We start from the raw sequence: 13,654 nt of genomic DNA on the forward strand, positions 1-13,654 counted from the left end.
GTTAGTATCCAAGACTTATGATCCTTTATTGCAGATTGTTGAAGGCTATCAATGAATGCCCCTGAGACCGCATCTGGTTTGGACTGGTTAAGGAACGTGCGCGCGATGCCTGGCTTTAAGCTGGTTATAACCGCTGCATTGGGCATATCAATGTATTATCCGCAGGCGGTTATACTGATAAGGCATCCGGGTTCCGTGATGTGGATACCGAAGGTCGCCTGAAAGCGGCCGTAGCCTCCTTTTATGATACGCCCCTTGCCTGTGTAGGGGAACTGGACGATTGTTTGGAGGTTGCGGACTATGTTGACCGCTTGCGGATGCTTTATCCGGATGCGGAAGAGGAAGAACCTGCTGGTGGTGCCGGAGGAGATGCGGGAACCAGCGGTACAAAATAGGGTTTAGGTTGGCTATTGTGCCTCCTTTTTGTATTCCTCTTGTATAGAATAGGAACTTTATGTAAATTGCATTTAAGCATCATGTAGGTGCTTGAATTTTTTGAATACAAAGTTTCTTTGTTCAGTTTGTACAAGTGTTTTTAATTCTTGCATGTCTGAACGTATGTATGCGTAACTTTACCCATTTATGAACGGGGTCAAGTATACTCCATACTTTTGTTGTATGAGTACGCATCAATTCTGTTATTTACCGTGTGAGGGTTTTAGAATTGCTTAAGCTTTGTAAAAGCTTATATATCCGGAACTCTACCCATTTGTGAATGGGGTCAAGTGTACTCCATACCTTTGTCGTATGAGTCCGCGTCAATTCCATTGTTTGCCTTTTTGGGCTCAGGAATTGTGTTAAGTGTTTAACAAAAACTTGTTTATCCGGCCGGATAAACATGCAAGTCTTTTTGCCTTTTGCTGGCCTATTACAATATTTGTGTGTGGTTACCACTTTGTATGGGTATCGCGAATGAAGATTTTGCCAATCTGTTTTTGGGATACCGCAAAGTGGAACACGCATTTGTAATAGTAATAACAAACAATAATGTATAAAATTGCTTATTTATTTATTTGCAAATGGCCTGCGGCCCGATAGGTTACATAGAGAAATGTAAGAACATGGCTTACATATAACAGCGTCGAAGCTGTTGTGCATTCCATGTGCGTGCGATAGGTTCGCCTTCTAGTGTTTGCAATTTGTACGCGCCTTTCCCTAAGACCTCTTTGATGAGGTAGGGTCCTTCCCACTTGGGGGCGAGTTTGCCTGGGCGCTCGGCATTAGATGCCTCATTGTCGCGTAGGACGTAGTCTCCTGGGTTGAAAGTACAAACGCGGACGCGCGCGTTGTAGTACTTTTCAAGTTTGGATTTATATTTGGCCTCGTTGATGGCAGCGTTTTCGCGCCTTTCTTCCAAGAGGTCCAAATCGATCCTGCGTTCCATGTTGTTGTCTAGTTTTTCAATAGCCAACATTCTAGGAGAGGGGAGACCTACTTCTGTGGGGATCACCGCTTCTGAACCGTAGACTAGGCTGAAGGGTGTTTCCCCATTGCTTGCTTTTGGGCTTGTACGGTGAGCCCATAAGATACTTGGGAGTTCATCGACCCAGCCACGCCTGGCCGTTCCCAACCGTGCCTTGATCCCTTCGACTAGGCTTTTATTGATACTCTCAACTTGGCCGTTCCCTTGCGGGTGTGCGACTGATGAGAATATGTGCTCAATATGTAGTTCTTTTAGCCATTTTTGGAATTCGTCGGCAGCGAAGTTGGTACCGTTGTCGGTGACAATGCACATTGGTAAACCGAAACGGCAGATGATGTGTTCCCAAATGAACTTCCTTATTATCATAGCAGTGGTTGAGGCGAGCGGTTTTGCTTCCACCCATTTTGTGAAGTAATCAACCGCTATTATGATAAATTTAACCGCACCTGGAGCGTCAGGGAAAGGTCCCACAACGTCAATTGCCCATTTCTGAAAGGGCCATGCGGTTGTGACGGGGACTAAGTTGTTTTTTGGCCGCAAGGTTTTTGGAGCATGACGTTGACAGTCGATGCACTTGCGCAACTCTTTGACGGCGTCCAGGTGCATGCCGGGCCAGTAATACCCGGCATTCATGATTTTGGCCACTACCATGCGTGGGCCAGCATGTATGCCACATATGCCCTCGTGTATCTCTCGAATGAGGTATGTGGCATCCTGGGGGTTGACGCATCGTAGTAGTGGCCCGAGGTATGATTTGCGGTATAAGATACCGTCTCCCATTTGATAATGGCACGATTTGTATTGTAGTTTGCGTGCCTCTGATTTGCTTTCGGGAGTCACACCTGACTGTAGATATGCGATAATAGGTGTCATCCATGATGTTGAACCGTATTGAATGACGTTGACTTGGCGCAGGGGTACCGAAGGATTTTGCAGGATTTCGATGCGTATCTCCTTTGCCAAGTGTTGGAAGCTGGTAGATGCAAGTTTCGATAGTGCATCTGCGGACTTGTTTTCGCTTCGATTAATATGGCGAATATTGAACGATGCGAATTTGGATTTTAGTTGCAGGACTTGCTCGAGGTAGAGGATCATGATATCCCCCTTTGCGGCAGAGTCGCCGCGTACTTGGCCTGCAACTAACAAAGAGTCGACGTGTGCTTCCAGATGTTGTACGCCGATTTTGACTGCTAAACGTAGCCCCGCTAACAGAGCCTCATATTCTGCCTCGTTGTTTGTGCTTTTGAATTCGAGGCGGATTGCGTATGTAAGCTCTTGGCCGTCAGGGCTGACGAGTCGCAGACCTGCACCCGCACCTTCGTCGTTGGAGGCACCATCTGTGAAGAGTGCCCATGTTTCTGAGGAGGGTGGCGTTGGTGCAGGAGTTTGTGCTTCTTCGCATTCTTGGATGCGATTCGCCGGTACTTCGGCGGCGAAATCAGCTAAGATCTGGCCTTTAATCGCGGGGCGCGGTTTATAGTGTATCGTGTGCGCGCCCAGCTCGATTGCCCATTTTGCTACTCTCCCAGAGATGTCGGGTTTGGACAGGATCGGGCCGATCCTGTAATTGGTTAGCACTGTGATGACGTGGTTTACGAAGTAGCGTCGCAACCGTCTTGAAGCGTGCACTAATGCTAGCACCAATTTCTCCATTATTGAGTATCTCGTCTCTGGGTCGTTGAGCATCTTGCTGATGTAATAGATGGGTGTTTGAACCCCCTTTCGCTCCACTATTAATACCGCACCCACCGCGTTATCCGCGGCGGATAGGTATAAGATGAGTGGCTCATCTTTGCGTGGTGCGGTTAGAGTTGGGAGTTGTATCAAACACTCCTTCATTTCCCGGAAGGCCTGTTCAGCCTCTGCGGTCCACTGGAATTGTTCTTTCTTTGAACAGCTCCGCAGGGTTTTGATGAACGGATAAGACTTAGCTGCGTGGTTAGCTAAGAATCTGTTAAGTGCCGCTAGCCTGCCGGCTAGCCGTTGCATATCCTTCATCGATGAAGGCGATGGCATGCGCTCGATCGCCTGGACTTTCTCCGGGTTTACCTTGAATCCATCTTTAGTGACGATGAACCCAAGGAATTTGCCTTCTTCCATTCCAAACGAGCATTTTCCTGGATTGAGCTTTATGTTAACGCTGCGCAGAGTTTGGAATGTTCTTTCAATATCTGTGAGCATGGTATCCTCTTCCATGCTCATGACGACCAGGTCGTCCATGTAGATTTCGACACTTTTTCTTATTTGGCCGCGGAAAGTGTCGTTCATCAGCTTTTGGTAGGTTGAGCCCGCGTTGCGCAACCCAAACGGCATCTTTGTGTAGCAGTAATTTCCGGTGGGAGTCCGGAATGCCGTTTTGTCTTCATCCTCGATTGCCATTTGTACTTGATGGTACCCTTTGTAGCAATCGAGGAAACACTTCCACCTGAATGGTGCGAGATTATCGACTTTTTCGTCGATTTCTGGAAGCGCGTAACAGTCCTTGGGGCAGGCTTTGTTAAGGTCTTTGTAATCGACGCACATGCGCCAGCCCCCGGACGGTTTTTCTACCATGACTGGATTGGATAACCACGTCTGGTATTTGACTTCCCGCAGGATGCCTGCGGAGAGCAGTTCTTCGATCTGCTCTTGCATCGCCTGATTTTTAGCTGACCCAAGGTGGCGTTGGCCTTGGATCACTGGCTTAATACCTGGCATGGTATTCAAGTGATGTTGCGCAATATCGCGTGGGACCCCGGTCATGTCTGCGAGTGTCCACGCGAAGATGTCTTGGTTCCTGAAGAGAAGCTGCTTCAGTTGCGCTTTGGTGGTCGGGGATAAGGCGTGACCCAATGTGACCTTTTGTTCTGGGTATCTCGCGTTGAGAACCCATTTTTCTGGTTGGTCGTTGGGAGTGGGCCTTGCGACCTTGGTCGGACGTACTTCGTCCGACATCATGACGTCCCTGCGGGCATAGATTATCGCGACCCCCGATTCGGTTGGGAAACCAACCGCAGAGTGGGGGACCGACGTAATCATATTGAAATCTCCTTGGGATTCTCTCCCGAGGAGTACGTCATATCTGGAGGTGTGAGGTAAAACCATGAAGTTTACCTCTTCTGTCCTTGTGCGGTTTCCGCTGGAAAGACGCACAGGGAAAGTAATCTGGCCTAGGGGAAAGACAGTTTCCCCTGCGAACCCGGTTAACGGGTAATCTACTGCTTGCAACCGATCTTTGTCCTCCTGGTCGAACTGGTTGAAGCATTGTTCGTAGATTATATCAGATGTACTGCCCGGGTCGATGAATAGACGCTCGGTGCAGTAGTGTGCCAGTTGGCCTGAAATGACGACGGCGCGCCTATCGCGCGGTCCGCCACGGACTTTTGGAAAGACGACTTGCTCGTCTTTCCAGTCACATTCCGGCCTTCTTGCCGCTTTTCGCGGCCTGCCCTTGCCTCCGTGGATCATGTGGGTGGAAGCCACATGCATGGTCCTCTTCCCGGAGGAGGTACCTTCGCCATGAGGGGTAATGCGCTTGGTGGGTTTTTGCCCACCTGGCAAGAGATGTTGCAGTTTCCCCTCCTTTAAGGCGCGCTCAATCTCCAGTCGGAGACTGATGCAGTTGTTGGTGGTGTGGCCCGAGTCCTTGTGGTACTCACAGTAGAGTGTGAGGTCCTGATTTTTCTTGGACTTCATTGGTTGGGCCGGTCGCAAGAACTGTGGGTCCGCAAGGAGGACCTCACTTGGCGACATGGTGATCTCGGTCCAGTTGCGGTCCCGAGATTCTTTTCTTGACCCCCTACTGTCTCGGGCGGGGTTGTAGTTCTTTGGGTCGAACGTGTTGGTTCGCGGGAAGTATGGTTTGGAAATATCGCGATTTCCAACATCCCGGTTGCGTTTATTGTTACGCTTGGACCCTTGGTGGGATGTTTCGGCTTGGGGCTTTGCCTTTGTCATATGCGGTTCAAGTGACCGCTGTGTCTGGGCGTATGTCTTGACCGCGGTCATGACATCTTCCCATTTTTTGGGCAAGCCCTCCTTGCCAGAGATGGTCATGATCATCTCTCTGTCTTTGACGGCCCGGATGAAGTGGTTTCGTGCCATCTGGTCTGCCACGTCACCTATCTCCAGGCACTCTTTATTATATCGGACGACGAATGCTTCGAGCGATTCGTCGTCCCTTCGCCAGATGTTCATGACGTCCAACGAATCTCGTTCGTGGCGTCGCTGCTGGCAAAAATGGGCGAGGAACTTGGTACGCAAGTCCTCGAATGAATCCAGTGATCCCACTGGCAAAGAATCGAACCATGCCCTTGCCAGGCCCGTAAGGGTCTGGGGGAAAAAATTACACCAAGTGGGTTCATCCCACTGGCCGTTGATACCCGCGCCCATGAAGATGTTCATGTGGTCGTCCGGGTCGGTCGAACCGCTGTATTTCCCAACGTTGAATGGGAACTTTGTCGTGGTGACATGGGCGTTGGCAATCCGCGTGCCGAACTTGGAATTTTCGGCCGCTGCCTTTGGCCTGTATGGCTCGTTCGCAGGGCGCTTGGCCGCCCTAAGGTATGTGTTGCGGGGGTGACTGGGAGGAACATAGTTGCGTCCTCCCGGTCTGCTACTGGTGTCATGCGAATCACCGCGGTAGCTATGGTCGTCAGGGTCGGTATGACCGTACCCTTCGGTGTATTGTTGCGGGCCCAATCGGCTCTGAATGCCTGGGCCGCGTCGGGAGGTTGATCGCCTCCTGTCCTCGCCCTGGGGGCCAAGGCGGGTATGCACCGGTCCTCTGGTATGGGACCCGTATGAGGAATCATCCTCGTTGAGGGTGTGGACCGAACAGTAAGACGATCCCCGTTCTTCACGTCGGCTTCTTGAAGCCGGGCGTGAATGTATCCTGCCGTCGTATTGTAAAATACGCTCAACAGGGGTGTGCGGTGCTGGGGGAAGCCCAGCTCGTATATTCGCTTCAGTACAAGCGCGGTTGTATGCTGCGGTCAGCGTGGCTGCCTGCTGCTCGTACCAGGCATGGATTGTCATGCCTGGTGGGATCACAGATGGGAACTGTGATAAGTCATGTCCGAACATAAAGGAGGGGCTCCTTTGTGTGGACGTGCCGATGTGTCCGGGTTGGGAGGTCGAGGCATTGACCCCTACCGGGTTCGGGATTGGAGGATTTTGGTTATCCGCAGTGTTGTTTTGGTGATCAGTCATGATCGTGAGAGAGGAAAAAGGATGGTTTAGAAAATGCTAAGAGTAGCGGTGGGCGCCAATGATGAAACAATGGTTAACCGGGCAGGGTTAACACACTGGTCTCGTCAAGAAGGGTTAATCCCTTCCTCTCGAGGATCGCTGGCTAGATCACCGGTGGTTGATCTCCTGCACAAGGAAACAAACCGTGACTCGTAACAAGGAGGAGGGGGTGGGGGTGCTCCTTGTTACCACTCTCCGGCGTGAGAATCAGTAGTTTGCTTGGGAAGCAAAGTAAGATAGTAGTAGTAGTGAGAGAGTTGTGAAGAGATACCTCAAACCTGGTTTGGGGTTGGTATTTATAGCCGAGGAGTGAAGGAGGATGATGATGGATGGACTGACGACGTGCTGCACCTTTTCAGGTGTGTCAGGCTTGTCGGTTATGGAAGTTACGCCACGTCAGTCCATTGCTTACGTAGCTCTGACAGGTAACTGCCATTGGTGCCACTTGCACTGTGGTGTCAGTACCACTTGCTTGAGTGCATAGGACGCGGTGCAAGCCGCATCGCTACGTGCGGTAACATCTGAAGTTACCGCGTCTCCTACTTGTGATCAAGGAATACGCGAGATGCGGTGCTAGCCGCATCGTCGTCTTGCCTGCATCCCTTGTCGTGACGAAAAAATGCCCGTATGGTGCGGTGTCAGCCGCACCGCTACGTTCATCTTCTTCTATGCCTAAGGTAAGGCTTTCCTGTATTGATAGAAGTGTTCACTGGATGCGGTGCGATGCCGCATCGCTGTGAATACTTCCGTTTTCATACACCAGATGTGATGCTATGTCGCATCACTCTACCGTTCTCATGTTCCATGTAAGTCCTCCTTTGTTACTAGATGGATTGGATTCAACCCTTGTGCCGACGCGTTCTCGCATGGGCACAAGTAGGTTGTTAGCTAGTGGGGGTTTTGATAAGGGTAATGGTCACTCGCGGTCGATGCTGGCGCGAGATCTGGGACCATACCCCTTCAGGTATGAATACGGCTTTTTGGTTGGATCCTTGGATTATTAATGAGCCCTTGAAAGACAAATTCCCAGATCTTTTTAAGTTAGAGGTGGATAAAAAGTGTAGGGTGTGATCAGATTAAGATGTCGTATAAAGGTCGAGTTTTCGAGTGGCAATGGAAGAAATTTCTATCGGATGGTATAGAGGTCAATGGACTGCTAAATCTTTATGGTTTACTCTACAATTTCGAGCTAAAAGAGGGTAGAGACAGCTGGAGTTGGATCGGGGCAGCAGATAAAAACTTCAGTGTGGGCGCTGTGAAGGATCTTCTTAATAATAACATGGCTGTTTCAGGGAGTTATGTGCTAGACTGGTATATGTGGCTTCCTTTAAATTGCAATGTTTTTATTTGGCGAGCAGGTCCTAAATAGGATAGCGACACTAGAGACTCTAAAAAAGGAACATTGGCGGGCCGGAGGTTTCTTGTTTGCTCTGTGAAGATGTCGATGAGACTGTGGAGCATCTGTTTTGCTCGTGCCCCGTTGCCTCTGTTTTATGGGTGCACGTTAGCTCTTGGTGCAAGTTTCCGAATTTTGTTGTTTCTTCATTCAGAGACCTTCTTTATATACACGAGCACGTTGGGTTATAGGTAGGGGTGAAAACGAGCCGAGCCGAGCCCGAGCTCGGCCAGGCTCGAGCTCGAGCTCGATTAACTTATGAGAGCTAGGGCTCGAGCTCGGCTCGATTCGATCTTTGTTTTCAAAGCTCGAGCTCGGCTCGTTTGTATTTTATCAAGCTCGAGCTCGGCTCGGGCTCGGCTCGTTTATTATCTATTAATTAGTATATTAAATAAAAATAATATAAATAATAGACGTTTTAGGCTTGCGAGCTCGATAAGTAAAGCTCGGGCTCAGGCTCGTTTACTAAATAAGCTTATTTTTAGGTTCGAGGTCGGCTTGTAAACAAGTTTAAATAAGCTCGGCTCGACTTGGCTCGTTTACACTAAGGCTCGATAAGGCTCGACGAGCCTAACGAGCTTCTCATGTGAGGCTCAAGCCCGGGCTCGATAAACAAACGAGCTTTGTTTTAAGGCTCAAGCTCGACTCGGGCTCGATAAGGCTCGGCTCGGGCTCGATAAGGCTCGGCTCGTTTCGAGCTTTTTCTCGAGCCGATCTTGAGTAGCTCGCGAGCCGCTCGGCTCGTTTGCACCCCTAGTTAAAGGGTTAGCAGAAAGAAGTCTTAAAAGGGATTGTTAGAATAGGCTGTTGGAGTATTTAGAGAGCTAGGAACACGGGGTCAAGTTCAACAATAAGTCGTTAAAGATCGAGAATATTATTAGCAAGACCAAGTCTTTGGGATTTTTATGGTATAAATATAGATTTAAAAACAAGAATATTAGTTGGGAGGAATGGTGTAAGTTTGTAAATATGTAGTGTGTTCTTGTTTGACCGCCTCGATTTGAGGTGTACTTTTGTTTCTAATGAAGTTTACTTAAAAAAAATCTTCTTTGTTATTGACTAAGGACTCAATCATGAAGTAAAACAATAACTCAGTTGTGCATTGTAATTCACACGTTCCTGATTCACCAAATTTGAAACAAATAATCAATTAAATATTTAAGAGAAAAATGCCCGGATAGTCCCTGTGGTTTTGCCTTTTTTCACCTATAGTCCCCAAGTTTCTAAAATTACCTGAATAGTCCACAACTTTTCATTTTTTATTCCCGGATAGTCCTTGGGTCTAACTTCAGTTTGTTTTCTCTGTTAAGTAGGTGTGAAATTACCAATTTGCCCTTACTAATAAAATATTGATAAAAATAATATTAATAATCTAATAATAAGGGACCCACTTTTACCCACCTCACTCCATCCATCTTCTGTCTTTGTTGTTCATGTCTGCATCTTCACCCACATTCAGACCAAAACCAAAGCACCACCACCACACCTAAATCTCAACCGCCACCACCCTTAAATCCCCACTACCGCCACCACCTCACCCCATAATCAGACCGCCGCCACCACCTCACCCCATAATCAGTAAGTTCCCTTTAGCCTTATCTTGTCACCCTGAGAAAAACCTTTTACCCAAGTTTCAATTTTTAACTTCTTTAGGCCTAACAAGTTCTGATCTTGTGAAAATATTAACCGCCAGGCCGAAATCTTTAGGTAGAAGCTTAAAGAATCATTTAGAACCTTCCATGAGTTTGTTAAGAGAGTTGCTTCAGTCAGATGATAGGACTTTGATTGCAATCAAGAGGTGTGCTTGGGTTTTGGATTGGGATTTTCAAGCGAATATGATACCGAATATGAAACTGTTACGCGATGTTGTTTTGGTGCGTACAGAACAGTTTAAGAGTGTTGTGGATGGTGGGGATGGGGTTTGATCCGACCAAGACGAGTTTTATGTTGGGATAAGAAGATGGGGACGTATGAGAAGTGGGGTTGGTCGAAAGATGAGATCTTGATGGCGTTTAGGACGGATCCGTGGTGTATGATGAAGTCGGAAGAGAAGATTGATACGGTTATGGATTATCTTGTTAACAAGATGGGGTTTGAGACGTCTGTTGTTGCCAAGAATTCGTTGTTGATTTCGTTGAGTATGGAGAAAAGGATTATTCCTAGATGTGTGGTGTTTGAGTATTGTTTGAAGAAGGGACTAGTGACAGGGTGGGTTTGTCTTGAATTGGTGGTCTGCCGGTTATGACAGGGTACGGTGGTGGCGGCGGCCTGGTTACGGGGTGAGGTGGTGGCGGTAGTAGAGATTTGAGGGTGGTGGCGGTTGAGATTTAGGTGTGGTGGTGGTGCTTTGTTTTTGGTCAGAATGTGGGTGAAGATGCAGACATAAACAAGAAAGAGAGAAGATAGATGGAGTGAGATGGGTAAAAGTGGGTCCCTTATTATTAGATTATTAATATTATTTTTATCAATATTTTATTAGTAAGGGCAAATTAGTAATTTCACACCCACTTAACAGAGAAAACAAACTGAAATTAGACCCAGGGACTATCCAGGAACAAAAAATGAAAAGTTGGGGACTATTCAAGTAATTTTAGAAACTTGGGGACTATAGGTGAAAAATGCGAAACCACAGGGACTATCCGGAAATTTTTCTCAATATTTAATTATTGAGTTCAGTTAATCTCTAGACATTTAATTAGGGGTTGATTACTTCTCATTAACCTTCAATTACACCCATTTAACTTGTTATTTATTTAATTCCACACAACATAAAAACTGATTAAAGTGGTATATTTTGTACTACTATTAATTAATGCATTTTTATTATAATTAATATAAACAAGAGTACACCTAAAATGTACTTATCAAATCCCCACACTTACATTTTTTTGTTCTGAAAATATTATATGCAATGGAATCACAATCAAACTCACTAGCTTTCAATGTATTCAATTACTTTATTAACGAACCTAATCACACATTCACAGATGCCGTCCTTGCCGCCACACCTGGTTTAGGATTCCCAACCGTCTCGCACTGCTCTGAATCCAGGGACGTCTGGCACCACTCAAGATCCGGATCCGACGGTTTAGGATAGTTTGTTGTATTTTTTTTTGTACTTTGACTTTTTATGTATTTTGACTTTTTATTATGTATTTTGACTTTTTATGTATTTTGAATTATGTCATGTATAAACCAACGTATTATGTAGTTAAATTTGCAGTTTCGGTTTATTTATATTTATGGTGTTTATTTACAATAAATATAATACAAAACACAAATACGATATAACACGATACATCATGATACGATACAAATATGATACGAATAATACGATACGTAACGATAAAAATGTAATACAATTTATAAAACACATAAAAACAAAATTAACCAACAATAAACACCAACAACCACTCCTAAAACACCAAACTTTAAACTCAAAAAAATACCTGGTCGTTACACGGATGCTATACGATCCGTATAAGACTAGCCGTCAGACAGCGACTGACCTTGTCAGTCTTCAATTGTCTAAAGTTAACCTAATATGAATCGTATAGCCCTATACGATTCGTATTGAAAAAGAAAAGTGTCCCAATATATTTCATATATGTTCTGTATGGAAAAAGAAAAGCATGTCAATAGATTTCAAGGTGTGCCAATAGACAGAGCCATTTAAATTTTGGGGTGTTTCATCCAATGGTAAGCACTCCCAATAAACAACCATCTTTGAATAAATGACAGATTTTAAAATATATTTTTGGGGTTTTAATTAATGAATTATTAACTACTAAATTAACTAAGAAAACTGAACGAAAACTATGAACGAATAACTGGGTCAAAATCAGATGACGGAAAATAACTACTTAGGCGTGGGATCCTACTAGTAAACTCGCACACTCTTAGAATTGGATATTCGGTTTTAACTGTGTTTCAAAGGGTACGTTTCAAAAGACATATTATACCACATCAAAACAAACCTTGTTTCACCTACGAAACCATTAAGTTAAAGTACTTACATTCGACTAAGTTTTCAAAAATGCAAACAAGACAAGACTTAAGTTTTTAACTACTAGACTTAACTAATGAGACAAAGTATTTTGACATTGTCTTCTTTACAAAAGTTGCGGAACGCATGACGGGCTTGAAGTGTGTTCGAACCGGGCAAAGCTTGACATTAAACTTGAGATTTACCTACATCACAACAACAAGTAAACTCCATTAGGACTAAAATTCTTTCTTTTAACTCAAGATTCCAACTCGCGGATTTATAGTCACTATGAGATCCACAAACTTGCAAATCACTAAATACCATTTCTTTCATTCTATTCTTTTGACCCATTCATAAAAGGGTCCAAACATACGAATTCATTCTCTTGCATTCTAAACCACCATATTCGACCCATTTAATAAATTCTACACAAGTACTTTTTCATGATCGATTCAATTTAACACATCATATGGTAAAACAACAATATGATAAAATCATGAATTTGTACAAGTAGCGTACCTCGATCTTGACTCCCTTGTTGCTTCGCTTGACTTGAACTTTCTTCCTTTATACCTAAACATAACCATTTATACTTAGAATTTATGTCTCATACTCGTCTATATAGCCTACTTGGTAAGACATCATAAAATCTACATCTACGTCATAAACATATTCAAAACACAAAGCGTTTATGACTAACATGGCTGAAATCTTTATTAAGGCATTTCATCATACACTTGGCGTGCACAACATTAACAAGGCACAAGGTACAAGTGTTCAAAGCATGGTTCTACTTGTTCATTCCATGGATTATCAAAACAATTCAAATTCATACATTTCTTTTATCCTACATCAACTTACCCAGAATTTCCCTTTTGCATACAAGATTACATATCAAAATTTCACCTATTTGCAACAACTTGATCATCATGTTCATCATACTATTTACATCAAGTGAGTATAGGTTTCAAATCATTCAAATAACCAAATTCTAACAAAATTCTTATTCTACTGTGTTTTCCTAACTCACAATTACACAAATTTCTGCATGCATTCATGATTGGGTCAAAACCCACTTTCTACAATTCATCAATTTTAGAAATTCGACTTACCACTTTGAAGGACAAGCTTAGATTGTTAGAGAATTGGGTTCATGCATAAGATTTGGCTTTGATTTCTCTTTCAATCTTGTTAATTTGTGGAAACTAGGGTTTCCCCCCATGGCTCCTTCTCCTGGTCGATCCACAGAGAACACACACAATGTGTTTTGTGTTTAATTTGTTATTTAATAATTTTCATTCATTATTTACAATTCTAGCCCCTCTAATTCTAGTTGTTTTATATTGACATACTAACTTCCATTCCTTCTTAACTAACATTACATTCTTTTAACTTAGTTAATTTTACATATTTAAACATTTAAGGTAAAACATATAAATTGCATATTTTGGGGTGTTACAATAAAGGTTTGCTAAGACACACTAGAACTCCTACTGGTCTCACTAATGCTATCTGACAATTCCAACTAGGCATTTAAAGGTCACGGTTCTACAGTTTTGGTTCACCTCCCGATCTCACCTACTAATACGCTAAGGTACCCATGAAAGGATCTCCTTCT

At 44.6% G+C, this 13,654-nt stretch overlaps 1 long non-coding RNA gene across 1 annotated transcript; it reads right to left on the minus strand.

Annotated features, from left to right (window-relative positions):
• Positions 1–12,014: 12,014 nt before the first annotated feature.
• LOC110905613 lies at positions 12,015–13,262 on the minus strand. Its single transcript, XR_002573272.2, has 3 exons — positions 13,149–13,262; positions 12,556–12,609; positions 12,015–12,239 (listed from the first exon to the last, which is right to left on the minus strand). It is a non-coding gene; the product is annotated as an uncharacterized LOC110905613 (long non-coding RNA).
• Between the last annotated feature and the right edge of the window lie 392 nt (positions 13,263–13,654).

The sequence above is a fragment of the Helianthus annuus genome, chromosome 17 (assembly GCF_002127325.2).
Source record: "Helianthus annuus cultivar XRQ/B chromosome 17, HanXRQr2.0-SUNRISE, whole genome shotgun sequence".
NCBI classification, from domain to species: domain Eukaryota; kingdom Viridiplantae; phylum Streptophyta; class Magnoliopsida; order Asterales; family Asteraceae; genus Helianthus; species Helianthus annuus.